The sequence below is a fragment of the Gekko japonicus genome, unplaced genomic scaffold (genome assembly GCF_001447785.1).
Source record: "Gekko japonicus isolate JY-2015 unplaced genomic scaffold, Gekko_japonicus_V1.1 scaffold509, whole genome shotgun sequence".
NCBI lineage: Eukaryota > Metazoa > Chordata > Lepidosauria > Squamata > Gekkonidae > Gekko > Gekko japonicus.
In genome coordinates this window covers 133,930-147,554 of record NW_015168664.1, presented here as the reverse complement: position 1 = coordinate 147,554, position 13,625 = coordinate 133,930, and the positions used below count along the sequence as shown (strand labels likewise).

Here is a 13,625-nt window from a genome sequence, read left to right as displayed (position 1 = left end):
TTATGTTTTGTAAAAGAAAGTATCTTCTACCTTATACCTCAATTCCAGCCAGTTTAGTGCAGTGGTTAAGAGCGGCTGACTCTAATCTGGAGAACAGGGTTTGATTTCCCCACATCTCCACATGCAGCCAACTGGGTGACCTTGGATCAGTCACAAGTTGTTTCAGAGCTGTTCTCTTAAGAGCAGTTCTCTCAGAGCTCTCTCAGCCTCACCTACCTCACAGGGTGTTTGTTGTGGGGAGAGGAAAGGAAAGGAGATTGTAAAATGTTCTGAAACTCCTTCAGGTAGTGAAGGGTGGGGTATAAAACCAACTCCTCCTCCTCCTCTTCTTCAATTTGTGACATACTTTAAAATATCACATGATATTCAAATAACAATATCTTCCTTGTAATACATGGTGAGAGAAACTAGCTAGGCAGCATCACAAAAAGGAACCTCAAATCCCTTTTAAAACCTGATGATATAAGAATGTCTTATACTCTGGGCACCTCTCTGACTCAGACCCCTCCTGTTAGGGTACTGCAGCAAGCTACTTACTGTTCCTCCAGCTAGGTCCTATATCTTTTCAATGATGGGCAAGAGTTGAAGTACATAGAATAATAATCTGATACATGTTTTGCTGAGCTGCACCATTTCAGACCAAATGTTCCCCCATACTTTTTTTTTAAAAAAAGACAAACACTGCACATGGAACACTAATGTGTCATAGCGAAAGAAGTCCACCTCCTCAATGTACCAGTTTTCTATTTGGAAAGTGGATGTTTTACAAAATATCTGTGGTGCCCATGCAACCCCTTTTTGGCAGCCTGTCACAGAGCTTCAGCTTATGTGTTCACACCCACCCACATTGTCCAGTTGGCGAATGTTCTATCATAACCTAAAACCAAATGAGAGGTGTTGGGTTCATCTGTGACTCTGTTTTCAGTGTCCATATTGATGTATTATAATTATTTTTTTAAGGGCTTCAAGGAAACAAATGCATTACTCATAAGGCTTTGGTTAATATTGACTGGAGAAATGAAGACAGGTTTGACATGTTATGTTTACACTCTTTTTTTGGGTTGTTGTTAATGACTATGATTAGGCAGACATGAATAAATAATAGGCATCACCATTTTTCAGTTGTTACTCAGTGAATGTTTTCTAGGCCAGACATGATTAATTTCTATATACGCTTGGGGGGCACTTGATACTCCAGACTGTGATCTGGGGATGGAAGTGTGCCTGTGCCATACAAGCTGACCTCCTCATGCTTAGTCAAGCTGTATAATAATAAAGTTGTCCCCTTCCAGCAGGAAGGGTGTCACATTTATAGAGCATGTGTGTTCAGTCACAGCTGCAGCATGCCAGGCAGAATCCAACGTTTAGAACTATTTTCTCTTTCCTTGGAAGCTGACAAACATTTCACCCCATGTTAATTACAGTTTGGCAAGGCAGCCAGGGGCTGGACAAAGCTATTTTGAGGTTGGATCCAGCAAACAGCCAGCTATTTGGTCACCCCTTGTCTAGGCTGTTGGTGACTCTATTTATTGTAGCCCTGACCCTGTTTATAGATGGAGAGTTTTGTTTCTTTTAAAAAAATCATGATACATAGGAAGAATAAAGATCTTGCCATTATGCCTTCTTCCAACAATGTCCTCTTTCAGCCATATAACTCCATTGATCTTTATCAAGCTCATTGTTTTGTATTATCAGTCATCCACGAATCCGTTTGTTGAGCTGAACCTCCAGTCACCTGGGCTATTTAGGTCCACAATGGATACTTAGTTGTGACTCATAAATACTTCATAAATTCCACATTTACCCCAATTTTGGTTTGAAACATTAATCACCAGAGAATCTGTGCTAAACGCAAATGCCATGCTGCATGGCTGGTGTATGCAAAGTGGCCTGCAGAGTAGCTCAAGAGAGTAGCTGAAGAGTTGAACCCTCTGGCCCTGACTGGGATAGCTCAGGCAAGCCCAATCTTGTCAGATCTCGGAAGCTAAGCTGGGCTGACCCCAGCAAGTATTTGGATGGGAGACCTCCAGTGAATACCAGGGCCAGGAGGCAGAAGTGGGCTATCAGGCCACTTCTCTGAACATCCTCCATGCCCCAGTAGGAGTCGCCAGAGATCAGCATGACTTTCAGGAACAGGCGTGCATGCATGTGCGCATGCACACACACACAAATGCAAAAATCCCTCCCCCCCAATTAAAAAGACTTGAACCCTCTCAACCTTCTGTGCTGGGCTGCCACTGCTCTGCTAGGGATGCAGCACTGGGAGGCTCTTCCGCACTTGGACCAGATCACGCCAGGCCTTCCTGTCTTCCGCCGTCCTCTGAAGTTTGCTCAATTTTATGTTCGTTGCATCGATGACACTGTCTAACCATCCCATCCTTTGCCGTCCCCGTCTTCTTTGACCTTCAATCTTTCCCAGCATCAGGGTCTTCTCCAGTGAGTGCTCCCTTCTCATTTGGTGGCCAAAGTATTTGAGCTTCAGCTTCATTATCTGGCCTTCCAGGAACCAGTCAGGGTTGATTTCTTTTAGGATTGACTGATTTGATCTTCTTGCAGTCCAAGGGACTCTCAAGAGTCTTCTCCAGCACCATAGTTCAAAAGAATCTATTCTTCGGCACTCAGCCTTCCTTATAGTCCAACTCTCACAGCCGTACATGACTACTGGGAATACCATTGCTTTGACCATGCGGACTTTTGTTGGCAGGGTGATGTCTCTACTTTTTATCATGCTGTTTAGGTTCGCCATCGCTTTCCTCCCAAGGAGCAGGCGTCTTTTAATTTCATGGCTGCAGTCACAGTCTGCGGTGATTTGATGACTAGGGAGCCATGTACCTGATGTTATCTGCAGGTCGTCTTGAAGGTCTGCATATCTGAGGTTGTTGATGTTTTTCCCAGCAATCTTAATTCCGGCATTTCGCATGACGTACTCTGCATATAAATTAAATAAGCAAGGTGACAATATACATCCTTGTCGTACTCCTTTTCCTATGCTAAACCAATCAGTTGTTCCATATCCGGTTCTAACTGTCACTTCTTGACCCTTATACAGGTTTCTCAAGAGTCATGTGAGGTGGTCTGGTACTCCCATCTCTTTAAGGACCTGCCATAGTTTGTTGTGATCCACACAGTCAAAGGCTTTAGCATAGTCAATGAAGCAGAAGTAGATGTTTTTCTGGTACTCTCTTGCTTTTCCCCTAATCCAGCCAATGTTGGCAATTTGATCTCTAGTTCCTCTACCTCTTCGAAACCTAGCTTGTACTTCTGGCAGTTCGCTAGTAGTGTGAAATTAATAACATGTTCTAGCGGTTCCTAGATAAAGTCTGACTCTCATTTTTCCAAAGCCCTTTGGAAGTCTTTGAGATGATAGTATAAGATATGTATGTGTATTTGTTTCTTGAATAAAAGCTAGGATGCCTTTCAGGCATCTGCTGCTCCTTTTGAGGCTGAGCGCTAAATGGACCACACCCGTAAGCATCCCTTCCCCACCTTAAAACTATGTTATAGAACCTAGATTTAAGAAGAAATTAATTGCATCTAATGATTTGTAGCACATCATACCTTAATCATTAAGTTTTCCATTCCCACCTACTACTGAAACTCAGCAGGCATTGCAGCATCAATTATTTTGTCTTGAATTATAGATGTTAACCACTGTTGAATGAGAAGCAGGAAAAGAAATGCGTTATTTAGAATGATAGTTAAAAATCTAGTGCCTGTTTCCTTATTGACTGTAGAATTCCTTTGTGACCTACATCTCAGTCATAAATATACTTGCATAAGATGGTTTCCTGTGATATTCATTATTTATACACTGCTTTTCTTCCCAATGGGGACTCAAAGCAGTTTACAATATCATTCTTCCATCTCCATTTTATCCTCACAACAACAACCCTGATCCAAAGTCACCCAGCAAACTTCCAAAGCAGAGTGGGATTCAAATGTTATAGTTATAGCTTTTGCTGATTGGTGGAGAGTGTTAGGGTTGGCAACACCGATGAAGGGGGGGCCATGCAAGGGTCAGGGATACCAGTGATTATGGGGCAGGGGAGATATAGCGGTGGGTGTAGTTGCTCTTCCTTTAATTGGAATGGAAGAAATCAGAGATATGGAAACGCTCAGACTTCTTCCCATCTATGTCCAATCCCAAGGGATGTTGGTTGTGGGGCTAGGAAAACCTACCCTTCTCCAACACTGGTGTTATTCAATGCCAGGTCTATCAATAATAAGACCGATGCGCTCCGTGATTATCTCATGGAATCACGGGTAGACCTGGCCTGTGTGAATTTCATGGAGTCACGGGTAGACCTGGCCTCCCTGGCCTGTGTGACCAGGGGACTGCCTTGAAATGGTTTTCCTCCTTTCTCCATGGTCGGGGACAGAGGGTGGCACTGGGCGAAAGAGTCTTCCCACGGTACCCACTAGAATGTGGGGTGCTGCAGGGGCGATTCTCTCGCCAATGCTATTCAATGTCTATATGCGCCCCCTCACCCAGTTAGTCTGGAGTTATGGGCTGGGCTGCCATCAGTATGCTGATGTCACTCAGCTTTATCTGTTAATGGACGGTCATCCATCCTCCATTCCTGGAAATTTGGCTGAGGCTTTGGACACCGTGGCTAGATGGTTGCAGCAGAGTCGATTGAAGTCAAATCCATCGAAGACAGAGGACCTGCCTGGGTCGTGGAGGGTTGGAGGTGGGCACCAGGCTTCCCACACTGGAAGGGACACCTCTGGTGCCGGCCCAGTCGAAGAAGACCCTGGGAGTAACAATGGATACCTCCTTATCTATGGAGGCCCAGGTTGCTGCAGTCACCAGATCTGCATTTTTCCATCTTAGGCAGATCAGGCTACTGAAGCCCTATCTCTCCCCCCCGGACTTAGCTACGGTGACCCATGCAGTGGTCACTTCCAGGCTTGATTACTGCAAATCACTCTACACAGGCTTACCCTTGAAGCTGATCCAGAAATTACAGCTGGTACAAAATGTGGTAGCGCATCTGCTGATGTCGACACCTGTGCGGGTTCACATAAGGCATGTTCTCTGTCAGCTGCATTGGTTGCCAGTTGAGTACCAGATTTGTTTCAAGGTGTTGGTAATCACTTTCAAAGCCTTATATGGCCTGGGACCAACATACCTAAGGGACTGCCTCTTCCCATATACACCTTAGAGAGCGTTACGCTCTGACAGTCAACATCTCCTGGTGATCCCTGACCCAAAGGACATCCGCCTAGCCTCGACCAGGGCCAGGGCTTTTTCCACCTTCGCCCCCACCTGGTGGAACATGCTCCCTATTGAGATCAGGGCCCTGTGGGATCTTATTCAATTCTGCAGGGCCTGCAAGACGGAGCTGTTCTGCCAGGCCTTTGGCTGAGACAGCGGGCGTCCACCTATGCCCCCCCCCCGAGGTTGCGGTCTCCCACCTACTGATAACCGGCCATACTTAGTTATATCAATGAGCCGGATTCTTCCTATAGCAAGCGTGACTACTGTTTTTATATGTTTTAATGTGTTTTCAATTTTACTGTATTTATTGACATGCTGTGACCCGCCCTGGACCCGTTTACGGGATGGACAGGATATAAATGCAAAAAATAAAATAAATAATAAATAAATGTGGGTCTCCTAGATTCTAGTCCAACATTCTCTAACCACTACACAACCCTAGCTCTGATACATATTGAAGAATAGATTATTTGGGGATATAAGAAAAGCACACCCAAGCAGTTAATCTCCCCACTAACGTTGCAGTGCTATTACTCCCAAGGGATGCGTTTGGATATTTCTGGTCAAAATATATATCCAAAAAATACATTATCGGTATTTTCCAGATATATTCAGGTGTTCAAATGGTATCTGATATTTCCATAATACCTGTAGACGGGTCTCAAATTTTTTGAAAATATTTGGGATTTGGGATTAACCAGGAATATTGAGGGAGGGGAACTTTTTAAGGCTTACAGGACTGATTTCTTAAAAAAATTATACAGTGTGTCTGTGTCCGTGTCTTCTTGCCAAGGCTTGGTATTGACTTGCCAGATTGATTTGGCTTGGGATTCTGTGTTTTGAAATTGGTTCTGTTGGTCTTGCAAGTTGCAACATGGTGTTCTTTGCACAAATAGGTTTGCATTTGAATCATTGGTTAAACATTGGCTTGGCCTCTCTGATTTGACACCCATCTGGCTTGCATCATCATTCCTTGTTAAATTGGTTTGGCTTAGATTCTTTGGTTTATATTTGTTTTGGATTCTCTAGTTTGATATTGATTGTCTCATACTTCTGCTGGAATGCATTGTTTCCACATTGGTTCTTTGGCTTTTTGGTTCTGTTTGGATTAGGAGGCTTTTAGCCAGTGGTTGCTTTGCTTGCTCTTGTGTCTTTGGCTATTCGTTGCTCTGGAGAAAGCATGGCACCCCACCCCCCCGGAAACAACGGAGTATGGCTGAGGGCATCTTGTGCAGGTGCCCATAGAATCAGACCTCTTGCTCCAATTCACTTGAAACTTGGAGGTTATTTAGTGAACAGGCACCACCAGCTCCATGGCAATTTGGTTGCAATGTGCTTTAAACAACAGCCCCTCCAGGGCCCTTGAAATATTCCCCAAGGGGAATAATGGGGCCAAATAATATCAGAATACTGGGGCAGGGGGAAGGATCCAAACACCAAGCTGGCCTTTGGAACCTGAAAAACTGAGAATACCAATATTTTCTCAGCTCCCTGATCTGAAAAATACTGATTTTTTCCCCCTGTGGTGCACATCCCAATTGACTTAGAAGGGTGTAATGCTGCTTAGAATTGCCCTATTATCCCAACAGTCACTAGCTCACACTCATAACAGATGCCGTACATCTAAGGACTGTGCAAACAGTTGTTTATGAGTGAATCAATGAGTGAATTAATCCTTCTTCTGGCTAAAAATGATCATATAGCAAACGGTTTCCATTTTGCGTCAGATTTAAACGTTAGCCATAGCAATATTAGGAAAATGACAGTGTTGTCTGTGGAAAGCAAGGTGCTATGGGACTTTTATGAGTAAGAAAATGAACAAGGAGCACTGAAGAATTGGAAGAGGCAGACAGAAAATGCTGCTTATGCTAATGTGAAACTGAGAGTGGCCATTGATGCTTTGAGGCTGCTCCTTAATAAGCACGGATGGTATTGAATGGAATGCGCTGTATAATAAGAATATTAATTATGATAGGGACGCACCCCAAACATTTTCCAGCTCTACATCAGGTTGTCATTGGGGGGTTTAAAAGCTTCCTCCATTATAGGGCATGCTGCTTCTTTTAGTAATGTATGGATTATATTTGAAAACAGTCTCTTAGGACTCTAGCAGCATCATGAGAACCCAGGGGAGTCTCTGAGTCAGTAGACAGTTCCTTTTGAATTGGTAAAGTTATTCCAACTTTAAAACAAGAAAGATACAGACAGAGCAAAAGATTACAGGAAGCTACTTTATGCTGTATCAAGCCATGTGTGACAGTACTATGCATTCTGCCTAAAAGCAACTCTCCAAAGTCTTAGGCCCTGTTTCCAGAGTCTTCCCAGGCCCTGCTTCCTGAGAACCTTTGGAAAAGTAGTTAGGGAGATTCTTACAGCAACATTTTAATGTACCAGGCTCCTTTTTTCAGGATATAAATACAGTACCTAAAGTTTCTATAGATATATATGTGGGAGTAAAATTTGTTCACAGATTGTGTTTTAAAATGGAATATATTTTAGGACCTATTAGGGTCAAATTAACATCAATGCAGTAGGTGGGAATTTGGGGGGTTATTTAAAACCAATTGATCGGAGATAATCTCATCATATGAAAATATGTAGCATAGTGTTGAGAGGGTTTCTTTGCAAAAATCACAATGACTGGCTGACCAGTATAGACAGCATCGCCAATTGTATGGTGGGCTAAACAAAAATGAACAACAATAATCAATATATATAATTCTCAACATGGCCAAATCTGTGGATACTTAAATCTAGAGACTGGAGTCATGAACAGACAAGAACATTTTTCCAGGAACTTGGAAAAACCACTGGTCTGTAGAAAAATTTAAAACCTTAAAAAAGAAGAAGCAACAGCACCTCTGCCTTTAAGAACATAAGAAGAGCTCTGTTGGATCAGACCAGTAGTCCATCTAGTCCAACAATAGGTCTCACACAGTGGCCAACCAGTTCCTCTGGAGGGCCAACAACAGGACATAGAGGCCAAGACCTTTCCCTAATGTTTCTTCCTGGCAGTAGGATTCAGAGGTTGACTGCCTTTGAACATGGAGATTTCCCCTCAGTCACCATGGCTAGTAGTCGCTGATAGATCTATCCTTCATTAATCTATCTAACCCCTTAAAAGCTGTCTATTCCAGTGGCTATCACTACAACCTCTGGCAGTGAATTCCACATCTTAATCACTCTCTGTGTAAAGAAGTATTTTCTTTTGTCAGTCCTGAATCTACTGCCCATCAGCTTCTTTCCAGGACAGGGTTGCTAGGCAACCACAACAGTATCGCCAGCCTTCAAGACTCAGTTTCTGTCAGTAAAAGGCAGGGAAGGGAGCAGAGCCTTTTTGGTCTTTAAGGGACGACTCATTGGGGACATGCTTGGCGGCAACCACTGCACAGGACAGATGGGCAAGGAGAGAGGGGGAGCCTGTGCAGCTGGATCTGGGGAGAGGGATGGGCAGGCAGGGGGGACTGTTGAGTGAAATTCTTCCCCCACAAGACTCTTGGTGAGTGAGAGTAGGGAGCAATGAGCTGGCTGGCAAATGAATGGGATTCTGCCCCCCACAAGTCTCTTGGGTTCCCACTTGTATTTACAAAATAAGTGTCCACAAGTTCAGTCCCAAATTCTCTATACTACTCGGTTTGATATTAGATATAACCCACACTCCAGTTCTTTCAGATCATTGTGCTTGGATCATGAATGCAGATCTTTCCCACCTGTGCCTTGTCCTAGCAATTCCTGAGGGGAGCCCCATGGATACTATGCCAAATGTTATGAGAATAGGCAGACCAGGTCTCCTGCTTTTCTGCCCATTGTCACTTGGTTGGATGTTGGGGGGGGGGACTTACTGCAAAAACAACATTGTGCCAATGGCACTTCTGATAAGTACCGGAAATGATATCACATTGCTGATGTGACACTCTAGCATTCAGACAGAACTCTGTTGCAATGGTTTCCAGCTGCTATATAGGAGACTCCAGTTAGGAAAATGAAATTGCCTCTGCTTTCCTCTTCTTTTGGTGCAGGAGCACTGAAGACTTAGCTTTCTGTTCCCATAAAAACAGAGTGAGTGTGATTTCACTTGAAACCTCTCCTCGCTGCACCCCTCCCCCGATGTATGGCATTTTCCCTAGAAAATTCATCAGCTTTTTGAGTTCACAGGGGTTTGCAGGAAAGACCCACGTTCATAGGATGTAAAGTATTGCAGCAAACTAGATGAAACTGAAAGAAATCTGTCTCCACTGATGCATAGTGTTGCAACTGCTGAAATAGCAGCAAGACTCAAAATTCCCACACCCAAGTGTATTAAGCTGCCTGCAGTGCAACAAACAGTCATTGAGAACAGGTTGCCCTTGAAGATGACTGGCTGCAAAAGACAACTGGCTTCTGTGCTGTTAACAGTTGTGTACAAAAGGCTTTACCGGAAGCGGCAAGTCCTCCAGGGCTGCAGAGAGGGGAGGAGGGGGAGACAAAAGGTGGCACTACAAGAATGCAGACCGACAACATATCCGTTAATATTACCTAAAGATAGTGGACAACCAAGGTTGTTCCTGTCTGACTTCTCAATTTTGACCAACACGATAGTGTCAGAGTTTTGACAGTCCAGCAGAAAGCCTTTTTGCCTGTTTGGTGTATCAGTATTCATGGTCATTAATGAATAACATAATTAAAAACAACATACTAAACTGGATAATTAATTTCCTATGTTGATCATGCATACTATATTGCAGAATTATCCACAGATAGTGGGGTGGGGGGGTGCAGGAGGAAGCAGGGGTAGATTGGCTGTTAAGGCTACCAAGAAAAGTCCCAGTGGCCCCCACTGGGGCTACCTTGGCACCAAGTGAGGGGTAGCACAGCCCTTGCCCCATTTGGGGTGGCCCTCATAGCCCAGGTGTGGTGAGCTGGCAGCCTCCATCCCATGCAGAAGAGGCAAGCAGACGCTGCTGCAAGTGATCCACTTTCCTGAGCCCCGTATGTGATGGGCAAGTATCCACCACTGTCAGTGAGCCATCTTTTGTTTCTCCCTCCACTGGGTTGGGGCAGGGGGTGGGGCCCTTTCCAAAGCTGTTTTTGCTCGCCAGTCTGTTCTTGGAGGAAAACACGATATTTGGATTAGTGTGTACAGTTCTGGTTAAAAGAATATTGCAGAGCTGGAGAAATTACAATATATGCCAACCAATATGGTTAAGGGGTTGAAATGCCTCTTCTTAATGAAATGCTAAAGACTCTGTGACTTTGCTGTTTAGTGGTTTAGAAAATTATGAATGGGGCAGAGAAAGTGAATTGAATATTTTCTCCTCTCCCGTAATACTAGAATTTGGGAAGCATCCAATGAAATTGTTGGGCAATATGTGCAAGGTTGCCAGCTCTGGCTTGTGAAATTCCCGGAGATTTGAGGATGGAGCCTGAGGAAGACAGAATTTGGGGAGGGGAGGGGGTTCACTGAGGATTTTATTCCATACAGTCTACCCTCAAAACCTGCCATTTTCACCAGGGGAACTGATCTCTGTTGCCTGGAGATAAGTTTTAATTTTAGTTTTAATTCCAGAAGATCTCCAGCTACTACCTGGAGGCTGGCAACCCCATGTAGCATGACAGACAACAGGAAATAGTTTGGTGGACTCTAATCTGGAGAACTGGATTTGATTCCCCACTGCTCCACATGAAAGCCTGCTGGGTGCTCTAATCTGAAGAACTGGATTTGATTCCCCACTCCTCCACATGAAAGCCTGCTGGGTGACCTTGGGCCAGGCACAGTTCTCTCTGAGAGCTCTCAGCCCTACCTACCACACAGGGTGCCTGTTGTGGGGAGAGGAAGGGAAGGAGATTGTAAGCCAAGACTCCTTCAGGTAGTGAAAGGTAGGGTATAAAACCAACTCTTCTTCTTCATTGTGGATTCAGTATCATGGATGTAATGACGGTCACAAGCATAGATGGCTCCAAAAGGAAATTAGATTAACAGAGGATGTCTGTCAATGACTGTGAGCCATGGTGACTAAAGGGAACCTCCAGAGGCAGCAGACCTCTGAACGCCTTGCTAAAAGGCAACACCTGTGGAAGAACTCAATCTCTGTGCCCTGTTTGTTAGCCCTACAGAGCAACTGTGTGGCTTCTGTCTGATAAAGTTTGCTGGCCTAGATGGGCCATGGGCTTGATACAGCAGAACTCGTCTTATGATGATTATTATTTTTTGCTCTGGGCTGCAAGTTAGCTCTCTGTGGTTCTTCATGCATGACAAGTTTGTAACGATATGAGCTTATGTTTGTATTTCTGTATAGTGGTGATGCTGCTTATGTGTGTCTCTAGCATGAATACCTATGCAATATGTATTCAGGGATTGCTGTATGTTGTGTGTTGCTTTGTTCTGCATCTCATGCTTGCCTAGAAATAGGCTGGCCTGGGCCTGCCGTTGCACATACGGACCATGTGCGTCCCTGGAATGTATCCCATGACTCTGTGGGATGGAGAAGACACCGCGCCATTGCACCCACTTGGAGAGCTATGGAAAATCCCCAGCGAACCCCGGCATTCTTGGAATGGAAAGAGCAAGTGACCCTACTCCCTTAATCTGGTTTGGAGATCTAAAGACAATAGCGTTTATGGCTTTGGAGCAGGAACCAGATCTGCAAATCAAGAGGTGTCCATGGGAACGGAAGATTCACACCTTGCCAAAAGGCACCTTTGATGTAGGAGTAGGATCTGCATATTGCCACCACCCCTCAGGAGAGCGTCATCCCCTCGTCATCCCCTCGTCACCCCCTCTTCATCCAGTAGTGATAGTTTAGAGGACGGGTTTGATAGTTTATGGCTGGATAGCACATGCCCCAAAAAGAGTTTATTGCAGGAGCTCATTAGCATAACCCATTAGCATAACCTATTTGCATATGCCACACCCCCTGACATCACCGGAAGTGTGTCAGAAGGCAACACCCACCGCTCAGGCTCCACTGGACTGTTTTGGATTGCTAGCTATTGGGGGGGGGACGTCCAGATCTGTCCTTGCAGAGGAGGGAGAGCTTGTACCTGAATAAGACTTGGTCTTAAAGGTGCCACTGGACTGTTTTGGACTGGGGGGCCAGGGGGGCTCTGCAACTTACCTGGATGCTTCTTGCTCTGACTGAGGGCTGCTGGGAGCAGGGGGTGGGGCTTGTTTCATGTGCCTGCCCCCTGGCTCTTCACTGCCGGAGCTCCGCTCCTGTGTGCTCCTGCAGGAAATTACCCCTGCCTATCAACATTTTCTCTTCTACGCTGTATTGCATTGCTATAAAGAATTGCAGCAATCCTCTGTAGACCTAGTTGCCTGAGCTCCTGTGATCAGTTGTCTATGAAAATGTGACCATGTGCTCACTCAACTTCTGGAACCTTGGCATATGATGGACCTGTTCTCATGACTATGGAAATGGTCACTGCTGGGACAAGAATTTCAGAGTCTCTGATAAAAACTGGGATTATCTAAGGTTTCAAATAGACGAGACCAAAATGCAGTTACATACTTATACAGTTTCAATTTGCCACAGAGTCTGCAGTTTGCATGTTATGGTCAGAGTGAAATACGTGATCTATCCTTTTCACATCTTACACAGTTCCCATTCACTTGTTTTTACCGCATAGGACAAGAAAGCTTTCCTGCTGTACAGGACTAAGGGATGCCAGCATATTTTATTTCGAAGGCAGCAAATGAAACACTGAGAAGGAACAGCTTACAACAAGTTCCTGCATGCTGCTTGACTTTTTAACCCTGTTAAAGTCATGACAGGAGATGTACTTTTCTTACAAACATGGCTGTCTGGCTGGGAACAGGCTGTGTGCCTCTCATGACCCTAAACTTCCAGATTTTCTGAAGCACCTGAACAGTGAATTGTTTGCTTAGCATGTGGGTGGGCAGTTAAGAAGCTATTTCCCCCCTAGTAGCAGCCCTCTCGAAGTTCTGTTACTTCTGCATCACTTTGTTTGTGAACTGCTTTCACATAAAGCACTGTTGTATGTTTTAGTAAAGAAACTGTTTAGGGAGGGACAGCTATGAGTAGTACCATCAAAACATTATAGGATTTCATCCAGATTATAATGGACAATGTATGTGATCATCGTACCTTTGTCATGTGAAGTTGTGAGTTCATCACTACCACCTTTTCCCAGCTCAAAGTTCAGTGACTTTAATCACTGCATAAAACCCAGTGGCTTGAGAGACATAAGGTTGGATTCTTCTGCTAAGTATATCTTCAAAGGACCAGAGGTCGATTCGGGGGGATCGTGGGGGGTTGCCGTTCCCCCAGGTGAGGTGTGGGGGGCGGGGCACACGACGAAGCCCCGCCCCTTGCTTCCAGCCACCCCGCTTCCGGCCCTCATTCAGCCAGGAGGAGGCAGGAGAAGAGGGAGGGTAAGTTGCTTCCTCCCCGCCTCTCCCCAC

The 13,625-nt window shown here is 44.8% G+C and overlaps 1 protein-coding gene across 1 annotated transcript in view; it reads left to right on the top strand.

The window, feature by feature from the left end:
* FAT2 (FAT atypical cadherin 2) overlaps positions 1-13,625 on the top strand; it is a 150,029-nt gene that overhangs the window by 22,336 nt on the left and 114,068 nt on the right. The gene's annotated exons all lie outside the window — the stretch shown is intronic.